The sequence below is a fragment of the Cnephaeus nilssonii genome (assembly GCF_951640355.1).
Source record: "Cnephaeus nilssonii genome assembly, chromosome: 3".
NCBI lineage: Eukaryota > Metazoa > Chordata > Mammalia > Chiroptera > Vespertilionidae > Cnephaeus > Cnephaeus nilssonii.
In genome coordinates, this window is record NC_137074.1 from 18,175,021 (window position 1) to 18,197,042 (window position 22,022).

The window sequence follows — 22,022 nt, forward strand, 5'->3', positions numbered from 1 at the left end:
GAAAGATGTTTTATATTAATATTTTGACGTTATGGATTTCCTTTTCATTGTATGAGCATATTGTTTTAAGGCCAGAAGCAATGCAATTTGTGGAAAAAATAATTAGAAGTTCTGATCTGCTGCCTACAGCACCCTGTCTAAGCCATAAAGTTTATTGAATATGAGTTTAATAAATAAGTAGAAACTCTTAAGTACTATTATTCATAGGAATTTTTTTTAGCTTCTAAATTTCTAATGTGAAGGAACTTTATTTTCTGTTAGATCCTAATTATTTTTTTATTTGTAACAATCTCAGCTAGAAATATTAAGAGTTAGTTTTCGTGGGCACCATAATACTAAAAGATTCACTTTAGTATAACTAGACATTGAGAAATGTCCTTGTATTTCAGGTATCAGGTTTGAGAGTGGCTCTTTTAAAAGACAGCATACCTGTCTTTAATTTTGACATGCAAGGTCAAGTCTAGGAGTGTGAAGATTCCTGGGTGCTCTGCCTGTTTTGTTTAATTCAATTGCCTTTGAATACTAATGTGCCAATATAATTCCCTCTTAGAGCCTTTGAGACGGAGCTCTCTGTCATTTCTACATATATACATATAGAAGTAAAAGTCTCATAGTTTTATCCTTTGTTTTGCAAAAAAAAAAAAATACTGCTATCATATAATGCTTTCTTTAGTAACGTGGGGTGCATTAACTGAAATAGTTAACTCATAAGCCAACATACAATTCACTCAGATGTCGTGAGTGCACTTAAGAGTTAACTACTTCAGTTAATTGCTTTTTTGGTCCAGTTTGAGTTGCTCATTTTGCTAAAGTTTTCTCCAAAGACTCAAGGATATTATCTTCAGAGTAGGATTAAAAAAAAAAAAAAGAAAAGGGTATTAACAGTAACATAGATAACTTACAATGTTAGATTATTCTTAATGTCCTAATCCTAAAGATCAGTAAGCAAAAGTTATAAATTATCCTTGGGTCCTTCCCCCCCCCTTTACTCTGCAGACACCATTGAAGGGCACAGTGGTCGTAGCTTTGTGAACATGTATTCCTAAATTCCTGCCGACTGAATTTAGGTGTCATGAGAAACGGGGATCCATAAAATGAGGGGCGAAGGGCTAATTACACTTGCCGGTAAACAGCTGTGCCCATAAGTAACCCTGTTTTGACCCAATTACTAGTAAATCCAATTTTTAATCCTACAGACAGTTGATGGTGCACTCGTAGCTGCAAAATGAAGGACATTTAACGTGGCTGTGACATTGAGTGGTTTCACAGAAGACTTGCCTCCACAGCTTTTGGGAACATTGTGGAACATTAAAATGCAGTTGCTGTTTTTCCATCTCAAAATATTTTTCTTAGTCGCTGCTCACTTGTGGCCGCAAAACAGTCCGCCTTTGAGTAGGGCAGCAGCTTTGCTGAGAGACGAGCTGTGTGGTTAACAGGATTCAACCGCCACACCAAGGGCTTACTTTTTTTTAAACAACAAATAATTTGAAGATTTAAAAAAATGGACTGATGAAATGAACCCCTTTTAGCAGCTAATCAATGCAGACCTCGTCTCTCTTCTTTGTCTTTCTAAGAGAAACTGAAATTTACTTTCTAGTCTAAAACCTGATTAAAAAAAATTTTTTTTGATTTGAATCTGAGGAAGAAGACACAAATGTATTTATGGGGAAGCTTCATTCCCAGAGCAATAGTTCCTTGGATCTAAGTAACTATAGTAAGAATTAATTTTAGAATTTTTGAAAAGGTAATTAAGTATTCATGTTTCAAAAATTAGTTGTTTTTTTTAATATATAATTCTAACACATGTGATTCTTAGTACAGTGTTTGGAATCCTACCTTTTGTATAGTAGTCTTCCTGTGTTCAATTCTGTGGCTAAAATAGATCAAAAACATATTTAAAAACAGTTCAAGTAAGTCTGTGACTCATGCCTGAAGTTCTGAAATTTGGGAGCATTATGAGATTTCCATGCCAGTAACTGCTAGATCATTTGTATTGTCTCAGAGAGTAAACGGAAGGAATTGAGAAAACTTGCAATATCCTGACTTCTTTAATAAAATGTGTTCTGTGTGTTGCTGCGATCCACAGTCCAGCCTTTTGTGAGTTCTTGAGCCGTGAGATGGAGGTAGCCTGTGTAATCGACTATTTTTAGCAAGTTAGAAAAGCAAACCAAACACTGGCCGAGCGCGCGGACCCTGTGAAATGGCTGTACCCTTCAGCTGTGCTGCTGCAGGCTCTGGCCAGCCTCCCAGGTGACTGACGTTTATAGCAGACTTCTCTGCTTAGAAGAGGAGACTTTGTTTCATTAAAAACACAAGTCGAACAGTTGAGAAAAGTCATTATTAAAAGAAATCGATCGGCATATGACTAAAGGCAGTAGGAAGAAAATTAGGCGATGGTATTTTAGTTGCCCATTGGTGATGTTAAAGTTTAAATAATAAACTTAGATTAAATTGACTCCATGAAAACAGAATTTTGTATCACAATAAATGTGTTGATTAGTAAAATGAGAATACATCGTAATGAGGGAGATATATATATATATATATATATAGCATATTAGCAGTGGAATGACAACAATAAGAAAGAGCTAAGGCTGTAATAATGTGCACTGGTTTATAAATTAAACAATATTTTAAGTACTTCATGTTTGTCACTTAATTTCTTTTAAACTTGTAGTCTTAATATACAATAATCTAAAAGTATTTTCAAATTCAGAATTAAATTTCTTGCAAACTATAGATTTGAGTGTTTTAGTAACACCAGAAACCATGAACATTTGAAAAGGTACATTTTATTCTAGAGCAATATTTTTTTTCTTATGGTTTCTGAAGAGATGACAAAACAGAACAAAAATTAAAAGAACAATATCAACCCTGCAAGCTGCCATTAGAACGTTAGGTATCAGAAATTATTATTTAGTTAATAGTTAATGGCAAGTTACATATATATATATATATATATATATATATATATATATTTTTTTTAGTAACAATCTCTAAACTAAAATTTAGGTAGTTGATGTAAAGAAGCCTACAGAATGTATTTTAATGTGATGCCAAGTGATTTGTATCCTAACAAAACTTTCACCACATGATGAACAGAAATAGACTATTGCATATTAATTAAAAAAAAAACACATTCATTTTTCAGGTACTTGGGGGGTGGGGAGATATAATCTTTATGTTTATTATCTATTTTCCAAAAATAGAACAAAACTTTTATATTTGAAAACTATAGTCACTTATTCTCTTATCACATTAGGCAATTTTGTTTAAGCTAATTAAGCATTTATTTCACAGTCATACACACTTGTGTGTATAGATAGCACAGCCGATCAAATTTATCAGATATATCAGAGATCGGATCCCACAGCAAGGTGGCATAAAATCAAGGGCACTGAGTGAGCCCGTTTGAAGTGTAATTGGAGACCTGGAAGAGTATATGCAGTACAGAAATCAGCTATTAGAAGACACAAACAAGTGAGCATCCAGGTAAATGAACAACTAGAACCTTAGTCAGTGAGGCCAGTCCCGTCTCTAGCTGCTCACACAGGACTGGGCTGGCGTAACCGGACGTTATGAAATGGTCCTGGAGGTCTTTGCAGTGAAATTTTAGGAGGCCCTCCGTTGTCAGCACAGTGTACCTTCAACAGAGCAATTGTCCCCAGTGCTGCTCTTCCCAAATCCCCAGCACAGTCCTCTCATCCTAACTTTTCGACGGGCTTGACTGATAATCCTGGCAAAATGATACCTGCAAGTTTCAGACTAAACGTCCCATTTTCAGTGACAGCTTTGACCTGGCAGGCTTCTCATTGCCGTGACGTTTACCAAGAGTTTTGTCGTCGTTATTGTTGGATTATTGTTTTCGTAATGGCGTTTCCTATGTGATATTAAAACTTGGACATGTTATTAACGCAGAGGTACCTATTCAGTGTGTCTTTCAGGGACAGGTTTACGCAGGATTTCCTTGTTTGCCCATAACGACTTTGGACATGAACTGACAATAAGGCATGGCTTGTGTAGCAGTGTGTATCATGTCAAAGTTCCAGGTGTATTCTCTAAGCGGAAAGTGCACCGCTTTGTCAAGAATACCCTGTAAATGTGCTGTGATGTCATCAGCTTTGACATGAACATTTCCTTAATGAAATTCTCAATGGCTGTAGCTGCTTTGGCAATAAAACTTCATTCCTTTACCTATTTATATTCTTATAGTTAGAATTCTTTTAGAAACAGATATATATTTTTTTTTAAGTAAGTGCAGATTTCTAAACTTTTGGACGTATTTCAAGCCAGGGTTTGAATCCTGCTACCGAAGGCACTACTTCTAGAGCTAGTTAATTTGTTTCCTTCCATAAGATTTTGGTGCCCTGCGTCTAAATTTCTATTTCTATTTTTTTTCATTTAAGCCTTGCTTCCATTTGTGTGGGCGACAAACTGAAAACAACTTCAACCCAAAGCACTGTGGCACTTCCCAGTTGAGTTCAAACTTTAATTGTGACTCAGACTGGTTAACCTACACAAAATTCTGATTCCACACACAGCCTCAAAACAGTTGCATCTGCACGACTGTTGTGACTTAAAAGAGTCCATGCAGTGTGGGGTAAAAATCTCCCAGTCAGGAAGTGTGGGACATCCGCCCAGTTCACTGGAGAGGTGAGAAATGGAATGTTTCTTAGAGCCAGAACAGACACCTCGGGACCTGGGTTGGGAAGCTTACCCTATCGTTTTCCTTGCCCAGGATAAGTAGAGGATCTCAGTTACCGGCATCACTAATCCGTTACCTTTCGTGCTGAGCGGTGTCTCTGCCTTCCCACAGACGTAGGCAAAGCTGGTTATTTTCTTACAGAGAGATCCTATTGAGGACATTTTGAGGGTTTTTTTTTTTTTTTTTAAACCTTAGCAGGAACACATCTCATGCTTTTAGATAGGGGAGCAATGTTCTATATTAACAGGCCAAAGATTATGACCATCAGTGGGCATGGCTACATAACCAGATGGATTTTGATTTAGCACTAACGATAGTTATTAATAATATGTAGAAAGTTCAGTCAGAGCAACTGAAAAGCTAAGCAAACTTAATTGTGTGAAGTGCATAATACATTATTAGAACAGCGATTTCTCTGAATTTCAATGTGAACAAGAGTAATTCTAGTGAATAAGAAGATTCTTATTCTAATATTTATTTATAATGAGCAAAGATTTTAAATCTAATAGTATATTTCTTCTACAAATAACATCAACTGCACACCACCTACAGTGTTATGCAGATTCTCTGGCATGTTTTTAAAAGATTTTCACTTTGAGGTAAAAAAGTTTGATTTGTTAGAGATAAACTTTCTATGTTATAAGGACTTGTGTTTTGAAAATTACTGAGAGTTATAACCCTTATACATTACAGTTTGGCTGAAAGGCTGTCTCCTGGGTACATTTGGCCTTGGTCGTCTCTGACCTCTAGTCTCCTTATGTTTCATCTCTGCGTTCTTTCCAGCTTCCTGATTGTTCGGCTTCCTCGCTGTTGTTTCTGATCCCTCTTTATGTTTTTCTCTGGAGTCACACAAAAATGATTTAGCCACTTTTGTCTTTAAGGAATTATAATCAGCATTGAGTAACAGAGACACTCCCTCCCCAGCATGTGGCATTAACAGAGTAAGGGTTTATATTTTGGCCAGTTGTCCAGGCCTATATGATGACTCCATAGTCATTAGGACAGAGGTTTCTTCATCCTTAGTTCCTGAGGAGCACATGCTTTCAACCTTAGGATTATTTCAAAATTGCAAGATGGCCACTGTGGAGGCAGGAAGAAGCAAGGGCAAAAGAGACCACAGCCCAGCTCACTTAGGCTCCTCTGAATAAAGGTCCTTTAAGCTTCACCCAGGGATTATTCCTGGTCTCTCATTGGCTGATTTTGGCAGCAAGGGAAGGTGGGAACTGTAGTCTTTAAAATGTTGCTTGGTATAAAATCAAGCCTTTGATGGATAAGGTTGAAGGGGAGAAGGAATTTTCAGGAGGGCAGTCACTGGGATGGGAGAATTAGAGAGATATTCTTCCCCCTTCTCTCCCCCCCCCCCCCCCCCCCGTCCCCCGGAATCTTCTGGAATCAAGTAACTCTGAAAAACACCTGGGTATAGGAAGTTGTTGAGGGGAGATCGAAATTGAAGAGAAACCTTTATCTTCTTATCTTGGTAAACCTGTCATCACTTCTGGTTAAGCAGGGCTGTCTTTTTCTTTTCTTCCCAAATTTTGTTATATTTAGTCAATAAAACCTGGCATATCACAAATGGATTGATGTTTACTTATATAGAAAAAGAAAATGGCTTCATTTTTATTTTTTTCATTGCCGATGTATATTTATGTACACAGTTACGTATGTATAACTGGACTGGAACAGGAACACATGTCATAAAAACAGGTCTCCAATGATTTTATTTGGCAGAAAGAACTTATAATTATTCTGATACCTATTTCTGCTTCTCCTACAGATGTATTTGTTTGTTTCTTCTGAAATAAAAGTAAAATGAGTTAATATTTTTTTGAAATTGCTTTATGCTGGTCAGTATTTTCAGCGTTTTTTATTTTTTATAGTATTTCTCTTTGAGGAAGTTACCTTTATTACTACCATTTCACAGCTGGCGACACTGAAGGACAGAGAAGTTAGGTGATACGTGCCAGGTCACTTGGCCAGTAGAATGTGAACTCCAAGCCTGATCATCTGACTTCAGAGCCTCTACTCTTAGCCACCTTTCTCACAAACATTGCTTCTTAATTTAGACGTCTACATCCTATGGATTCCACAAAGAAAGCATCTGACATCAGCACTTAAGAATAAAACTTAATGTTTAAGGCAAATTTATGACACAGGACCTAAAACAGTAAATGGCAAAATGTCATTACATGTTAACTCAACTAATGAATGAATGAGTGTACACAAGATAACATCAAGAACCCTGCCACCAAATTGGAAAGATTATATGTATTTGAAAGATTAGTATTTCTTCTAAGTATATGGCCATATAGGAAAAAAAAAAGGTTGTAAATGAATCAACTTCAATAAATAGGCACTGTGTAAACTATATAACTGCCTCCCAACATATAAAACAAGGCATACTCCAAAGTTTCAAGGTTTGGGAAGCCTTTTCCCACAGAGGCAATATGGTTAGGTCATCAGGCCAACCCGGGGAAGCCAAGTAACGGTAGGATGCTTGAGTTACAGTCCTGTACAAATAGTGCCCTGAACCCCCCGTGATTAATTAAACCCAGGAGACTCCACAAAAGCATTGTAAGTACCATCTCATCATAAATCTGAAGGACTACCAGCGTCAGGGACCCCAACTGCTTTTGTCAAAATGTTTCTTGGCAAGATGTGTCTCAGGTTTCAGTGTGGGGCTCCCGGAGTTCACCTTGGCCGAGGGCAAAGGAAGTGGCCTCCCCCAGACTCCTGGGACACTTTCCCCAAGTCAGTGCAAGAGTTGTCCGCAGCTCCCAGTTTGGGTTGCTCTTGACCCCTGGAGCTGTTCCCTTCGCACAAAACGGAGGCTCAGGATCAGTCAGGACTGAAGACGGAGGGGGGGGGGGGGGTGAGGGGCTGCAGCCCAAGCTTTCTCAGGGTGGAAAGACTTCTTTGTCAATATGACTTCCAAGTAACCCCCTTTCTTTCCTTTTTCCTAAAAAAAAAAACCCACTTCCTTTTTTTTAATGCACCGCCTGTTGATCCTGAGTCTGGTCCACCGTGAAACTTAATATTAAAATGACCAGCTTCTCTCCTTTCTCTTTTCTTTCTGAAATTTTCCAAAGTGTAGCCGTTTTGATACTGTTGCTTTCTAATTAGTAGTAGCAATGGAGAAATAGGTGAATAATGAAAATAGCAAACTAAAAAAAAAAAAAAATGGTGTGGGGGGGGCATTTTATTACAGGATATAGCCAAGGGGTCAGCAATAAAGAACCAGATGTGAGAAGAAGGGCATTTAGGAGCGGATTGCCGGTGGGGAATTCCATAATTCAAGGAGTGTAACTTAAACACTTCCTAGGTCAACCTTTGCGAAGGCAGATACTACAACTCAGTCCCCGGTGGCTGATCGCTCCTGGGGAGATCAGTGCATTGGGCGGCGGAGCTGGAATTTAGAGGGGGAACTTCTCAGCAGCAATTGGAGGGTCAGTGGGAGAGGAACAGAAGGAAAAGGGAGAGTCTTTGGTGGTTTATCTTTCCTTTTTCCTCTCCCTTCCCTCTCCCAACTATTATTTCTGAGACCACAAGTGGAACGAGAAGGAGAGGGAATCCTCAATATGAGAGTTCCCACAGCTACAGGCCACCAGACTGACGCAGCCATCCCTGGTTCATCAGTGGTCAGCTGGGGACCACCTGTATTTCCACCCTAGGTCACAGATTTGAGTCTTGGCAGCATTCTTTTGCAGCCATCTTGATTTACTCCACAATATTTACATGTATTTTTTTAGTTTGGTAATGCTAGTTGAGACTAATTATTGAGACTCAATCCCCTGAGTTCTCAAGACCTCGTATGATGCCAGGCATCTTAAGTGAGACTTTATCTCTCTGTGTAAAATTCACACTTTGTGTGGAGGCTTCTGGATTTCAGAATCACTTATGGTTAAGTCTAGGCTCTTCTCAGATAAGGCAGGAAGCATCTGTGTTAATAGTCGACAGTAAATTACAGAAAGCAAAACATGGAAAATTAAAGTTAGAAAAGCTGGGAAGCTTTTCTATCATTTTCAATTTTCTGCACAAGCACGGACATAATCAGTGTTTAGGATCTGCTTGTGATGGATAAATTACATCTGTAATTCATTCTTTCCATGTTACTACATTCAGAAGATAATTTGCCTTCAGATATCTTTGTTCATCTAATATTCTAAAACCGTTCTTAGACTGAAAATAAGTCTAGTAACATCTCCCAATCCCAGGAAGCTTTTATAACTAAACAGTGTTAGTTTACGAAATGGCCCAAATTAAAAAAATAAAAGATTTTAGAGAAAAACAGAGCCAAATTTATTGTGCTCAAAGGAAGAGTCCTCTTTGGTAGATGACGTTGCTCCTTATAAAACAATTCTTCTTCAAGGGAGGCAACTGAGAAATGAAGCACAGAGGAAGAAATAACTAAAGAACTCATTATTTATATAAAGAATCCTGTTAATAAATATCTGTATTCTGAATGACCTAACTTTCTTCACATTATCTCATATCTGTTCATGGCTAAGTGGAAACTAATGAAATCTAAATCTAGCCATGAGAAAAGATTATCATCATGATTTTATTTATTGAACTTTTTTTTCACTATTATGAACTTTTACTCCCAAACATTGCCTTCCATGAATCATAGTGGAGTAATAAATTGAAAACAAATGTCCACATAAGAAAACCCAGTATAGTACAAAACAAAACAAAAATACCCTCAAACGCAAGATGAACTAAAGAGTCATTATCCACATTGAAGAGGAGTCCTTTCCATTGCAAATTTTTGTATGGTGGAATCAATCTAAGTAGCTCTCCCAAGGCCTTTAAAGTATGAGTAACAGGTAGTAGCTTAACATGTAACATACATATAATGGTTTAAGTATGCATAGTGAGAAATATAAAATTATTATTATTATTTTTTAAAATCTTTATTAGACACCATTGTCATCTGTATTTCCAATTAAGGATGAACAATACCAAAAGAGAGAGAGGGAAAGTTTCAGGATTCCAATTATTAGATGAATAATAGCTTGGACAAAAAGCTTGGAAGTGAAGTGCAGGGCACCAGATAAGGGAGTTTTCATTTCATAAATACCCTTATGATTCTTTTTTGGTATAAAATAGAATATTTATTCTAACTCAAAGGAAGTTGTATAATTGATGTTCTTCTAATGCATAGCACCATGAGACATTATTTTGTAAGAGGCTGAGAGTTTGTTCATTTTATTTCATGCATTGTACTGCATATTTATAATAATATTAGAAACAAACAAAAATGTACTTAAAAACCATTACAAGTTGTATATGAAATTAAATCTAAATGAAACCATTTACCTACCTCTTTGACAATGATTCATATTATGTCTTCCTATTCTATGCCACACTTATGTATTTATGACAAATTTTAATATTACATTTAAAAATTACTTAAGAATAAAATTTTAGAAATTAATTTTAATTTTTTGTATATTTGTTTAGTAATTACTCTATTAATCATGCTGAAATATCTAGATTTAATAAGAGGACATGTTTTCACTTTAATTTTATATGCTGTATTTTTATACTTTAATTTTAATGGTGTACTTAAAAATAGCTCACATCATTCTTTTTTAAGAGTTTTACATTATATGTAATTGAAACAAAAAACAATTTGTAATGCTGCAGTACTTTCAACAACAGATTTAAATAAATAAAATAAAAAAGATCTAAATAGAACAAACTAAAAAAATAAATAAAAAATATCCTATATAATAAAAGGCTAATATGGAAATCGACTGAACAGCGGAATGACTGGTCGCTATGATGCGCACTGACCACCAGGGGGCAGACGCTCAACGCAGGAGCTGTCCCCTGGTGGTCAGTGCGCTCCCACAGGGGGAGTGCCGCTCAGCCAGAAGCCTGGCCAACGGCTGGCGAGTGCAGTGGCAGTGGCGGTAGCCTCTCCCGCCTCTGCAGCCGTTGGACCTCCAGGGACCTACTCTGAGTGCACGAATTTCGTGCACTGGGCCTCTAGTATAAATATAATAATCACTGATTGTGTGTTTTTTTTTTCCTGCTAAGACAAAAAGGACATATTTGCTCTCAGAAAAACATGAATTTAAGATTGTGAAATTCCTGGGCTTACTGGATATTTAGTAAATATTAGTTTAAATTATAATCCCGATTATTGAGAGATGTATCTCAAACATTACTGTTCATTATATGATTTAAAATGCTCTCTGACTAATATATAATTATCCTCACAGAGCCATTCATTAGATGAATAATAGGTTGGACAAAAAGAAAAGGAAATCTTTAACATCAATAGCTAGTGTTACGAATACCTTTCCTGAAACGATTGGAAACTAAGTGCCTTTTGGCCATCCTCTTGAGTGTATCAGTTTAGTTAAATAGCCATATAGAAATGTTTTAACAAAATTGATTGTCTTTGTTCTATAAATTCAAACTTGTTTAGTGTCCAAAACCAAATTGATCACAGGGAAATGTAAGTTGTATTTATTATCCTTTGATTTCACTTATTTGGACATTTTCTTCATTATTATTATTATTATTATTATTATTATTATTATTTTGGTGTTTTCTGAGTGTCTAGATTTGCCTCTGCACTCCTTTCCTTGGGAAGACATTTACAGTTAATATTATTTTATAGCAAATAAATATTGGCGCTAGGAATAGTGAGAATGTGACCACTGGTGGTTTTCAGTTAGTTCCAATTCTGCCTTGGAATTTTTAATCAAAATAGGATCTTCAGAATAATTGCAAAAAGCCATATGCAAAAATGCGTAAATAAACAACTTGTTTTATGACATAGAGTAAGACCTCATTAAGAGCCCAAAACATGAATTCAGCTGGATCTAGGTTTGATTCCTTCAGTCACTTCTGGGTAACTTCATTCCAATCAGTTCTGGGTAACTTCCCTCCCCCAAGTCTCAAGTCTCCCCCTGTACAAAATGAGACCAATGCTACTGCTTTGAAGGTGTATGAGGATTCTGTGAGGTCAGTTGTATAACATAGGTCACTTCATGCAGTGTCTTACTCAGTGTAAATATTCCATAAATGGTAGCTGCTAGTGTTCTTGTTTGAATGTTGGAATTCAGTCCAAGTCTTCTTTCCCCTTATGAGAAGAACTTTGCCCTATGTCAGAATACATGTCATGTTAATTTGAATATTGTACTACGGGTATCTATGTGTTACTTTAGTAGAAATCATGAAAAGCGACTTTTATCTGGAATGTGTATAAATGTGCATTATCACATACTAGCTTACTTACGTACCTGTGACCCAGGGAAAATACCCCTTCACCACTTAACATGTGGACCATTCCCTTTCAGCTCAGTGAGGTTGTATTGATAAAATTATTCAGTATTTCTATCATGGTCTAGGCTGAAAACCCATGTCATCCATGCAGTTACCCATGAATGAACAAGTGCTGATAACCACATCTGTTCCAACTTTCATTTCATTTCAAACTAATGCTCTATGCTGGTCTGAAACAATTCACACTTGGTATTTCAAATATTATGTGATTGCACAATAATATAACATCTACCACTTTCTCAAAGCTGTAAAGAAGCATCCAAGTCCTCATTTTTTTCTCCCTCTCACTATTACTCAGAATTAACAGTTATCCAATTCTAGCCCAGTAAAGTAGTCTCTTAATTGTGCCAAGAACTGCAAAAATGCTGGCTGAATCCACAAGTTTGAGACTTTTGACTTTGGTTAGAAATAGGAGAGAATATACCTTTTTCAGCAAGTGGGTGGGGAGAATCCTGATCCCTGATTTTATTGGTTGTTCAGGAATAATATAGCCTGATTTTATTGGTTCTTCAGGAATAATATTGGTTCCATGGCCTTCTCTGGGTTTTCCTTTATGGTCATGTGTACATGCTGTTATTCTCTGATTCTGCACATGAGTTGTGCACTTACTGTTTGATTTACTGCTCCATACCACTGCCTCCTCCTAGGGACAATTGATTATTGCCCATTCTGTTCTGTGCACTGATTATGTGGCAATGAGTTCATTGTATTATGGGATGTTGAGGGAAGATCAAATATGTGTTCAAAGGAGATGCTTGTAGTTTAATTGAGTTGGCTGTGAGGCCTTTAACATGTTGAGAAACAATTAGGAGAAAGTACAGGAGAACCTCGGAGGACAGGGAACATAAAACATTTGTTTTCAGCATTTTGGAAGATGCCAAAAATTGTGCAGCTTTAAGGCCTTCTTGGAAATAATTGTTGATTGATATTAGTTAGCAGATGTGTAGAGCCTGGATTTCCTGACCCCCGCCCCCCTTCTGTATTTTTCTTTTAAAAATCAGGGTATATAGCACATTCAGATGCTCCTGTATGATTGAGAAATATTCACTTCTCTTTAAGAATGATTTCCTATAGAAACTACCTCTTCTTGGACAACAGCAGAACTAACAAGCAGGATGTTTATGTGTCAGTGTGTGCTCACATATTGGGGCATTGCAGAGGGAGAAAATTAAATGAAACGATTAAGCTAGGGCTCAAATGAGTTTTGTTTCATGTTTCATAGTTAAAATTATTTTTCCATGCAAATTACAACATTTGAAGTAAGGCTGACACTTATTTTCTCTTAACATTAATTGTTTGAGTTTCCCAAACTTTAGACAATTCATACTTGATGTAAAAACATTAACCTTCAGAATGAGATCATGGTACCATGATCCTCTAATGAATGTTACCTTTTGTTTTAGCAGCTCAGCTGGCTCGGAGCCATGGAAAAGTTTTTATTTCCCATCAGCTCCAAGGTGGGAGCCAAACCAAAGTTAAAGAAACATTTTCCAGCAGACAAGTTTCTGCAGATCATATCAACAGTGCAAGAGCTTGCACTTGGGTCTCTCTCTCTCTCTCTCTCTCTCTCTCTCTCTCTCTCTCTCTCTCTCTCTCATACACACACACACTCGCACACACTCTTCTTATGGAATTACGAGATCAGGAAAAAAATATTGAAATACTGAGAATGAAAGTAGCTTTCATGTTAATAAAGGAGCTCCTTATTAATCCTTCCCCGTCTCATCATGGCCTCAAAGTTTTCTGACTTTTTCAGAATGTATTTGCTTCAGGATGATTGACAGAGGATCACTCTCTGCCAGTGTTAATACCTTCCAGGGCTTCCCGCCACCTCTGGTTTGTTTGGCTAGCATATGATTTTTGAAGAATGAGGGAACATAAACATTCTGACTGGCTTTTTTTTTTTTTTTTTAATGCCTATTCAAAACCTGGCCTCAAAAGACCTGCCAGTTCTGACATTGAACAGTAAAAATAGAGAGTGTATAAGAGATGGTGCCAAGTGGACCACTTTGCTACAAATACCTAGTAGACCCAAACCTTCCCCTTGCTGAGGGATCAGTCATACGAACAGCAGGATCTGCTTCCGGCCAGGTGAGTCAACAGCTTACGTGGCATGCCCACTGCATGCCAAATAGCATCTCAGGTCCTTTTCCAGGCTTCCTGCAAAAGCGAAAGAGATTTGGAAAGGTGTATTTCTCCTACCACTTGCCCCACCATCTAAACCTACTTAGTTGGAGTCTCTAAACCAAGAGACATGCCCAGATATATTTTGTAAAAGCTATAGGCCTTTGGATAACAACCACTTGTTTAATACTGCTGAGACATTCAAGGGAACACAGTGTTTTTGCCACGACTTCTCAATCTACATAGAAGACGGATTTTTCTCCTAAGGATAAAACCATCTGGAAGTCTTCACATGATCCAGACTCACATAGAGCTGGCTTTGCTTTATGATTAGCACTGCGGGTGCATTTTAAAACATTATTTTAAAAAGAAAATAACCTTTTCACCTACTCAGTATTTCTTACTCATAGTTAGAGGGTGGAGTCACCGTTTCATTAACATCCCCATTAGGTTTCTGATTCAAAAATAATTATTTCGCTCTAAATAGCATCCCCTATGACTTCTGTTCTCTGAAAAAAAAAATAGTGCTACTTGATGTGTACCCATTATAACTAGCGGGTTTCCATTGACTATATATCTTCCATTTTGTTATATCTCCTTTATTAATTATACTAAAATAGCCAGTTGGTAAACAAATGAGTGTTAATTTTGAACGATTCTTATAATGTGTATCAACAAATGTGGAGTCCCAGTGATGATCTGGTTTACCTCATGACTATTTTATTTTTTGTAAAGAATTTTATATATTTTTTTTACCTAATGTATTTTATTTTATGTTCTCTAAATAACTCGCATGGAGTACCCTCCAAATAACTCTAATATCTTCTCTTTGAATTTTAATTGATCCTTATTTGTAGCACTGAAGTTAAAAAACATGAGTCATAATGAAGGACCTTACTCTGTTCATTTTATTTTTTTTTAAGTGCAGTGATTTAAATGGAACAAAATGTTTCCTGCATAAGTGGTCGTCCTCAGGCATTGCAAATGAATAGACCAGCCCATGTGGGTATAGTTTTATAAGCTATCAGCACATGAAAGTGGTCCCAAAACCCCCAATCTGTTACTTGGGAATCTGATGCATACATTGCATGTGTTGTTCTAGGAAACAGGGAAAATCAGTGGTCAGCCTTAGCCTGTAGTATATTTTGACAGCATGAATGAGTCAAGCGAGATATTTTCCAGACTGTTTCATAGTACAAAGGAAAGGGCTTCTCAGGAAGTCATTCTTATGACTAGCTGAAAATATTTTTCTTAGTAACTGTTACAGAGAAAAACAGGTCACCATTGGAAGAAAAATGAAATCTCCAGTTACATGCATTCGAAAGTGATTTGATCACGCAAATGTGTTTATCTTATGACAAAACTCCTTAAAAGGATACTGCTCAATACATTTCCAAATATTTCATAAATGTTGTCTTCAAGCTCAACAAGAAACAGTGTAAAACCATCACACATTTTAATTCAATCACCGTGGTAGACCTTCGGCCATCTTTTTCTTTTTTTTTTTTTTTGAACTGTGGTTTCTTTTGTTTGGTTCCCCCCCCACCCCGCCCCGATTTGCACAAATACAACTACATCACATAACCTTAAAGATAAAATGATTTAGGTTTATAAAATTACTGCAAATTTATTCCACTGTGTGGTTCTAAACTGCACTTGACCGATGGGAAATCATTTGTTTGTGGGTTTACAGATTCTATTTGAGGTGACTGGTCCAGCAGCAACTCTTCGCCCGGTGACATAATCCTGTGTTGAGCTCGATGAATTCTGACCACTGGGTTTATTATTATTGCATAGATCTTTGTAAGGACAGGCTGCAAATCTCGTTTCTAAGCCATGACTAGCTATTATGTCAATTGAGAGAATAGAAATAAAATCAATACACATTTTAAAAAAACAACACAGATACTCTCTAGTCATTCACAGAATGCAGCCAACTTTCAAATGGTAGTCTCCTGGCTAGTGAAGTACCCCTAAATTATTATGATTTTTCAATAGCAGGTTAATTTTTAAGTTTGGATTATAACCAGCTAACCTTATTTTTATTTGCACTATTGGAAGTATCTAGCAGATTGGAAGTGACTTAGAAGAAAATTGAGATTCAGTGGTGGTTCCACTTAGGTTAAGTTTTTACCGGATTCGCAGTTACAGAGGCAAATCGCCGCATAGCCAAGCCTCCGCTATAATGAAAGCTTGATAAAAATTGTAAGGATGAAAACTTCAGGTGCTAGGTTTGTCCATGAAAAACCGGACTTTTTCTTCTTGCCTAAATGTAAGGTTTGTTTACTTGGCATTTTAAATGATTGTTTGCCCAGTGTTCAAGGGTTTTGCTTGATATTTAGAGATAAAATTTTCCCCTTGTCTGCTTCAACAATGAACTCCAGTGATCCACAGGTTTTGGGGACTGTAGTTGGAAGAGTCTTTAGGAATAATGTCATGAAATCCATTCATTTTTCACATGAAGAAACCAAGGAGCCACCGGTGAGGTTAGGACTCAATCATGTTTATAAATAACCTGAGATCACCATGTACCTTTAATTATGACTAGTCAATTGTTCACAGCAAACCCTGGAATATGGAGTCCTCATTTCATGAAAATGGCATCACTGACTCACTGCTGTTAAGGCCGGGGCACTGCTATTCTCTACTGTTCAGGTGGATAACTCTTGACTCCTCAGATGGGTTGGTTACTGGTAGCATTACTGGTTTACAGTGTTTTGCTGTTTAAACAGGCTCTGCCCACCTCCCCGCAAAAGTATGCATGTATATACCTAAGTTCACTGTAAAATTTACTAATACAAAGGATGTATAGGGCATCATTTAAAATTATTAAAATATACAATATTTTGCATTTTAAATTTATATAGCCATTGATTCTTACAGAAGACTTTTTTTTTTTTTTTTTCGGCTGAACTTTTGTTTGTTTAGCAAATAAACCTACAGTTAGCCAACCTATGGTTGCTGGTGAGAGATGAGTTTAGTTCTGTCTCTCTGCCGTTACTCATCAGAGACCCTCATTAGACAATGATTATCAAATAAGGCATACTTCATGAAATGAATAACTTCTTTTTCTCTGCATTCCCTACCATTTTCTGTATCACAGAATAAATCACATTATACTTGATTTTACAGTTCATTTATGTATGTTTCTTTTTCCCATTGGCTTATAAGCTCCTTCAGAAAGGAAAGCCTTACTTAATCACCTCTGTATGCATGGTGTTTTGAATATACTTGGCATTCATTAAGTGTTTAGTGAATTGCAAGCCATGTTTCTTCCTGACCATGACCAATAATTGTGAACAGATTTCATGTGCTTTTAAATTCAACTTTAGAGAATGTTTTTTTAAAGTAATGGGGCATTGGTTAGGTAGACGCTTATAACTGTTCATAAACTATTTCTCTATGAAACCCCACACCCTGCGTTTATGGTAGGATCCATCTGGTTAAATTGACCTGGCATTATCATGGACTATTTCTGTTCTGTTGATGTAAATTTCTGGAACAAGCCTTTATTTGGACACATGCCATGTTTTGTGTGTTATCTTGTGCAGGCAGTTCACAGGGACCTTGGTCAGGCTTCCTGGTACGTTAGCTTTATATACAGCCCATGTCTCAGAGAGGAGTGAGAAATTCATCGATGCCCTGGCACAGTACGCAGTTATTTTGATAACAGTATTAGTAAGAATTCTTGGGTGCAAAAGTATCCTGCTGTTGTAGCAGCATCATCGGTGCATTGTGAGAGGCACATTCTGGGAACCAGACTGCAACTATATTTATTGTGTTTTTCTTACAGAACTAATAATAATAACAGAGATATGAGATATTTATAGGGAGATCTTATGCATCTCTGTTACATTTGAATTTCTGCGCACCCTAACTTCAGGAACAAAAATTTGTTTTGTCCTCCCACTGTGAAAACTTGACAGTGTTGTAAATCTTCAACCTGACGCAGGAAAGGGAGTCCAAGCTTCAGAAAAGCATAAATGCCTGGGCCCCTGTCACTTGTTCACTTGCTGATTTTTTCCCCCCTCCAACAGTTATTTTAGGCGTTGTATGATATAAGCTATTTTAAAAAGAACTGGAAGTTCTAGAGAATCCAAAATGATCCAGATTATGTGTGGATGCCAGTAGTCCTAGCAAATTAAGAAATTTACATTTATCCACTTTGAAGAGGATCATCAGGAGGGCTTAAAAATTTAGTACTTCAGGCTCATTAAGGGTGAGAGTGAAGTAATTATATAGCTCGTCACAAACACGACAATCACCACTTGAGCATGAGGACGTTCCTCACTGAGACTTACTGGCCCTCTTCAAGGAGCCTCACAATTGGTAAATGTCATCTACTTAGAGAATACGTTCTGCCGATCTGTTAGTTTAGATTTGGCATGCGGCTTTCCAAACAGAGTGTGTTTTCAGAGAAAGTATCTCCCCTTGGCTTACTGCTTTGAACAGTGAGCCTGTCCTTCCTACATGCTCAAAAGAGACGAGTGTAGAGAAGACCTTCGTACTCTATTTATTTTGTTTGTTGATAATAATGCGGATCGTCTCATTTTCTAAACTTGCAAGTTGGAAAATAATTAAAATGCTCAGGAGACATCAGACTAAGTCTGGGCTGCTCTCCTTTGTCATCAACAGTTTAAGGAGTTTTATTGTGAGTAACTCTGCATTTTATGTCTTGCTTCCTATTTGTATAGGACACAGTGATGTATTCATTTCAAAAGACCGGGTAGTCAGATGTACGTTTAAATTAACTGTAAGAGATTGCGATATATATTTTTTTAGCTTGAGATATTTTTGGTGGTTGTTTTCACCTGGACATATCAGTTATCATCCTATCTCTTTTTTTTTTTTCCCTTCATCCTATCTCTTAATGCCTAATCTAAAACGTAACTCATTGCTGTTTTAGATCTGATTCTAATAAGGCAGGTAATATTACCTTAGTATAGACATATGAAAACACGTACGTTACTTACTATGTTATTTTACTTCAAGAGAGAAGCATTAGAACTCTGTCTTTTTTCTAGTGTAGACCATTGTTGTTAGGTTTTTACCTTCATGTCTCCTGTCTGGAAGTTTTTTAAAAGCAGAGACTGTGCCTTAGTCACTCATGAATCTCCAGTGTCTACCCATAGGCCCGACACATGGTAAATTTCCAATAAATACTAATTTATTCCTATTGAATTTAAAATGGAACGAATTGTGGAATGCCAACTGAAATAGTAGTAGCTCCTGATCCACGTCATAACCTTCCTTGCTCCCACACTCAAGATTAAAAAAAAAACTATTAAATAATTATAGTCATTACAGTTAAATTAAACCATACATTTCATTAAAAATTGACACAGTCAACTCTTTGAAAGGCCTCTTTCATTCAAGAAAATCAAAAGTTGCATTATATACAGAACACTAAAATCATTTGACTTGAGTTTCTGCTTCTCAGCTAATTGGGATATCACAAAAATGAAAAATACACTTATATCATCATCTCAGTCTGATAACTGGGCTGAAAAGAATGCCAATTTAATTAAATAACAAAATTGATTACCGGAGTTATTTTATGTACTAGGCAACAGTGTTATTGATTGATTTAAAAATCTTAATCACATATTTTGTGAATTTTTCTCTCCTAAGGCAGTGGACTGAAAAAGTGGCACTCTTGCCATTTATAAACATTATGAGTAAAAATCAATGGTTAAATTGACCCAATCAAAGATGCCTGGCACCTACTATTGAGATAAGAACATCAGAAAGCAGCATATATGGATGGACTTTAACAAGGCTTAAAAGTATATTTTGCATATGCATTAAATAGCTTAAACAGAGCTAATGACTTACGTGTGCTCAATGGAGTCCATTTAAGCTAGGATTCTCTTAAATTCTAGGTAGGCAGCAGGTTATGAGAGCCAGATTCAATCACAGGTCACCAGTAGAATTGTTACATGCCAAAAATGGGGGCACACTAGTTTTAGGTTGCTAGACCTCCAAAAATATTTGTGTAGAATTGATCTTTTTTGCTTTGCAAATTATAAGTTTCTTCTCTTGGAATATTATGTTTGCATTCTATGTGAATAATTGATTTTATATTTTATTTAAAATTCATCTAGATATCTTTATTCATTGGACATTATTGTTAAATGATAAAGGAACTTTGTAAGGTGATAGGAACAATATATTAATATTAATAATTCTAACTCTCTTTTATACGCATATAAAATTTAACCATGATGCTTCATTCAACACTATTATTAAATGAGGAACCTAAAGGGATTTTTTAAAAGCAATAATATAAATATACTAATATTAGTAATTTGAATTCACACATATATATGAATATTTTAAACATACAATTAAGATACATGTATCTAGTTCTATGATTGGCTTTCTTGCTCTAGCCTTCTGATAAATATCATTCAACACCTTTTATAAGACAGGTAGTTTGTACGGAGCAAGATATGCAAAAATACCTCCCCTCCTCTTTTTGGTTGAAATGTTTATTTCTGACCCCAATCAAATAGTTTCCTTCAACTTCTCTAGATGGAAATAAATCCCTTTGTGTGTTCCCTGAGGGAGGAATAATTTAGCAGGAAATCACTTACTAATCACAGTTCATTAATAACATTGAAAGAATACTTTTTTTAAATGTCAACCCTGTCATTCATAGAAAATGTATGTTTCCTTGAGGAATCTCTATGAATTACTTCTTTATCCTCGTTCCCTTTCATATATTACATTATACTCCTTAGGAATTCATTAATTTCAAATATAAATGAACTGTTAGTTGCATACAGAATCCTATAAACCATAGAGTTAGCAGTTGTACCTTTTCTTTGATTTACTTGTTATCCTCCTGGTCATACAATTAACCTGTTACTTTCACTCTATACTTATAACTTGTTGAAGGCTGTGGGCGGTGATATGCCTCACACAAGATCTCTTCCCAGCTCCATGTTCAGTGACTTCCTGCTGGCAGCTTGAAATTGGCCATGGTAGAAGCAGTTACACTTCTACAAATGTTGGAACTCTGGGTCCTCCTCTCCCCAGAGAGCCCTTATTAAACACTTAGCAGTGTCATCTCTCTCTAAGTCATTTGACCATATGGAATAGCCATGTAGCATTTTATTTTCAAATATTTTCTTTCCAAACTGTTTGAAACACTCAGGCATCACTCAATATACCACTTGCCAACTGAGTGATTCAGCAAGTTCCTCCATTGTCCTTATCTGTAAGGTAGAGATAATATTATCTACCTCAAGATTGATGTGAGGTTGATAAGAAATACATGTATCTATGTGTACTATCAAAATGCCTGGTGCACAATGAGTACTCAAATGGTGCCATGTCTTATCTCTTTGTATTAAAATTAATAGATATTAATTGATCTCTTATTAAGTGCTGAGCATTTTTCTGAGTCCAAATGGGTCATTGATTGAGACCTAATGCCTGTAACACAGAGTATTAGCCACAGTCCCCTTTTGCTGTTCCAACCTAACATCCTTTATTCCTTCTGCCTATCTGCTTGGAATATTTTTTCTCCCTTTATGAGTTTTGCAAACTTTTTACATATTTCGATTTAGTTCACACATTATCTCCTCTAGGAAGCTTCTCCTCACCTCAGGCCTGGCCATACTGTTGTCCTGCCTCTTTGGTCCTGTAATATACCAAATTCATATCTTTATAACTATCTTGGCACATGAATCACAATTTTACCTCTCCCTCCCTCTCTGGATTTGAGAGCATGGCCTGTGACTTACTACTTTTATGTTCTTACCATTGAGTGGAATACTTGCCAGACACTAGACCCACTAGAAATATATGTTGAATGGTTGTTGGTTGAAGGAATAGACATGGAATTTGCTCAGAGAGACCTATGACTTAGCTGAAGAGATAATATACA

The 22,022-nt window shown here is 36.5% G+C and overlaps 1 protein-coding gene across 12 annotated transcripts in view; it reads left to right on the top strand.

The window, feature by feature from the left end:
* The window catches only part of MBNL1 (muscleblind like splicing regulator 1), a 170,576-nt gene that overhangs the window by 33,183 nt on the left and 115,371 nt on the right, over nucleotides 1-22,022 (top strand). The window lies entirely within an intron of this gene.